Source organism: Triticum dicoccoides, chromosome 5B (genome assembly GCF_002162155.2).
Source record: "Triticum dicoccoides isolate Atlit2015 ecotype Zavitan chromosome 5B, WEW_v2.0, whole genome shotgun sequence".
NCBI lineage: Eukaryota > Viridiplantae > Streptophyta > Magnoliopsida > Poales > Poaceae > Triticum > Triticum dicoccoides.
Genome location: NC_041389.1, coordinates 145,025,937 through 145,029,784, shown reverse-complemented (window position 1 = coordinate 145,029,784; position 3,848 = coordinate 145,025,937).

Below are 3,848 nucleotides of genomic sequence, written 5' to 3'. Positions count from 1 at the left end.
TTTCTCACTGCTTCCACTTTCGGCCACTTTGTGAACTTGTATTGCAACGTACAAGCACTCAAAGCCCCTAATAGCACGGGGGAAGGGGCCCAGTATATCGAGCCCCCGAACCGAGAATGGCCAGGAGAGAGGGATTGTTTGAAGGGCTTGAGCTGGTTGATGAAGCTTCTTTGAATGGACCTGACACGCTTCACACTTGATTACTAGTGTCGTCGCATCCTGGAGGGCGGTGGGCCAGAAGAAACCTTGCCGGAACGCCTTGCCGGCAAGGGCCCTCGACCCTATGTGGGAGCCACATATGCCTGCATGTATCTCCGCCAACAGCTCCAGTCCTTCCTCTCGGGGGATGCACTTCAATTTCACACCATTCAGCCTCCTCCTGTATAGGACGTCATCGACGAACTGGTATAGGGCAGACCGACGGGATACTTTTTCCGCTTCTTCCTGCTCCTCAGGAAGCTCACCTGTCTGGAGGAATCGGACGGTATGCTGCGCCCATGCTGGAGCCTGGGGCTCGACGGCAAGGACCAAAGGCATCTCTTCTGCCATGGGAGCGGCTGTCTCCATGGCCAGGGCTTGACGCCCTGCCGGAGCCAGTTGCTCTTTGGCAGGCTCAGTGTGCACGGCAACATCCTTGCCGGCAGTCCCAGGGGGCTCGGCGGGAAGGTACTTGCCGGGACCTGATTTCCTCCGCTTGTTCTTCCCCATTGACGGTTTGACGGATGGCTGAGTTAACCGGAGCAAAAAGGTACCTGGTTCCACAGGTAGCTTTAATGCGGCACGCTTCGACAGATAATCGGCGATGTCGTTCTCCGCTCAGGGAACCTGCTCCGCTTGGATGCCGTCGAAGCGCTCCTCCAGCTTCCTCACTTTATCTACGTAGGACTCCATTAATGGGCTCTGGTAATCCTTGTTGACTTGCCTAACGACAAGCTGCGAGTCACCCCTGACGATGAGCTTCTTCACCCCGAGGTCTATCGCGATCCTGAGACCGGCAAGCAGCCCCTCATTCAGCAGTGTTGTTTGTGGACATCTCCCTGGGAAAGTGCATCTGGATCACATACTTGAGGTGCTCTCCAGTGGGTGCGACAATCAGCACACCGGCACCGGCGCCTTGCAGCGAGAAAGCCCCATCAAAGTACATGATCCAGTCGCGGTCTGCTTCCTTGCCAGGGAGAGCGGTCTCCTGGATTTCTTCTTCGGGCGTTGAGGTCCATTCTACAATGAACTCTGCCAAGACTCTGCTCTGGATTGTCGAGGTACTTTCAAACTTCAACCCAAAACTTGACAACTCCAGGGCCCATTTCACAATCCTTCCGGTCGCATCTGGGTTATGCAGTATCCGTTGCAATGGGAGGCGGGTGATGACGGTGATCTCGTGGGCTTGGAAGTAATGACGCACCTTCCTCGAGGCCATAAGGAGGCCAAAGAGCAATTTCTGCACACCGGAGTACCTTGACCTAGCCCCCTGCAAAAGGGAGCTGACAAAGTAAACCGGGTGCTGCATCACTTTCTTCTTCTGCACCACCTCACTTGACTGCGCGGGCACTTCCTTGGTGGCATCAGACTCTGCCGGGAGCTTCCCTTGCCGGCACCAGGCCCTGCCGGGGGAATCTTTGGCTTGCCATCCGCTGGTTCTGCCGCCGCCACTGCCTCCTCGTCGACCTCCCTCCGTGCCACCAGTGCGGCGCTGACCACTTGATTCGTTGCCTCCAGATACAGCAGCAACGGCTCTTGCGGTTTAGGCGTAACCAGTATTGGCGTGGAGGAGAGGTATTTCTTCAGATCCTGCAACACCGCCTCGCCTTCTGCGGTCCACTCCACCGGGCCAGCCTTCTTCAATATTTTAAAAAAGGGAAGGGAGTGCTCGTCGGACTTGGAGATGAATCGGTGATAACCCACATGTATAGGGGATCGCAACAGTTTTCGAGGGTAGAGTATTCAAGCCAAATTTATTGATTCGACACAAGGGGAGCCAAAGAATATTCTCAAGTACTAATAGTTGAGTTGTCAATTCAACGACACCTAGATATCTTAATATCTGCAGCAAAGTGTTTAGTAGCAAAGTAATATGATAGTAGTGGTAAGGTAACAAAAGTAACGGAAGCAAAAGTAATATTTTTGGTGTTTTGTAGTGATTGTAACAGTAGCAATGGAAAAGTAAATAAGCGGAGAACAATATAGGAAAAGCTCGTAGGCATTGGATCGGTGATGGAGAATTATGCCGGATGCGGTTCATCATGTAACAGTTATAACATAGGGTGACACAGAAGTAGCTCCAATTCATCAATGTAATGTAGGCATGTATTCCGACTATAGTCATACGTGCTTATGGAAAAGAACTTGCATGACATCTTTTGTCCTACCCTCCCGTGGCAGCGGGGTCCTAGCGGAAACTAAGGGATATTAAGGACTCCTTTTAATAGAGTACCGGACAAAGCATTAACACATAGTGAATACATGAACTCCTCAAACTATGGTCATCACCGGGAGTGGTCCCGATTATTGTCACTTCATGGTTGCCGGATCATAACACATAGTAGGTGACTATAGACTTGCAAGATAGGATCAAGAACTCACATATATTCATGAAAACATAATAGGTTCAGATCTGAAATCATGGCACTCGGGCCCTAGTGACAAGCATTAAGCATAGCAAAGTCATAGCAACATCAATCTCAGAACATAGTGGATACTAGGGATCAAACCCTAACAAAACTAACTCGATTACATGATAGATCTCATCCAACCCATCACCATCCAGCAAGCCTACAATGGAATTACTCACACACGGCGGTGAACATCATGAAATTGGTGATGGAGGATGGTTGATGATGACGACGGAGACGGATTCCCCTCTCCGGAGCCCCGAACGGACTCGAGATCGGCCCTCCCGAGAGGTTTTAGGGCTTGGCGGCAGGTCCGTATCGTAAAACGCGATGATTTCTTCTCCTTGATTTTTTTCTCCCCGAAAGCAAATATATAGAGTTGGAGTTGGCGTCGGAGGAGCTCCAGGGGGGGCACGAGGTAGGGGGCGCGCCCTAGGGGGGCGCCCCCACCCTCGTGGACAGGGTGTGGGCCCCCTGGTCTTCATCTTTTGCAAGGATTTTTTATTATTTCCAAATAGACGTTCCATGAAGTTTCAGGTCATTCCGAGAACTTTTGTTTCTGCACATAAATAACACCATGGAAAGTCTGCTGAAAACAGCGTCAGTCCGGGTTAGCTCCATTCAAATCATGCAAGTTAGAGTCCAAAACAAGGGCAAAAGTGTTTGGAAAAGTAGATACGACGGAGACGTATCAACTCCCCCAAGCTTAAACCTTTGCTTGTCCTCAAGCAATTCAGTTGATAAACTGGAAGAGATAAAGAAATTTTTTACAAACTCTGTTTGCTCTTGTTGTTGTAAATATGTAAAGCCAGCATTCAAGTTTTCAGCGAAGATCATGACTAACCACATTTGCAATAACTCTTAGGTCTCATGTTTACTCATATCAATACCATGATCAACGAGCGGGTCATAATAATAAATCTCGGATGACAACACTTTCTCAAAACAATCATAATATGATATAACAAGATGGTATCTCGCTAGCCCTTTCGGAGACCGCAAAACATAAATGCAGAGCACCTTTAAAGATCAAGGACTGACTAGACATTGTAATTCATGGTAAAAGAGATCCAGTCATAGTCATACCCAATATAAATTAATAGTAATGAATGCAAATGACAGCTGTGCTCTCCAGCTAGTGCTTTTTAATAAGAGGGTGATGACTCAACATAAAAGTAAATAGATAGGCCCTTCGTAGAGAGAAGCAGGGATTTGTAGAGGTGCCAGAGCTCGGTTTTG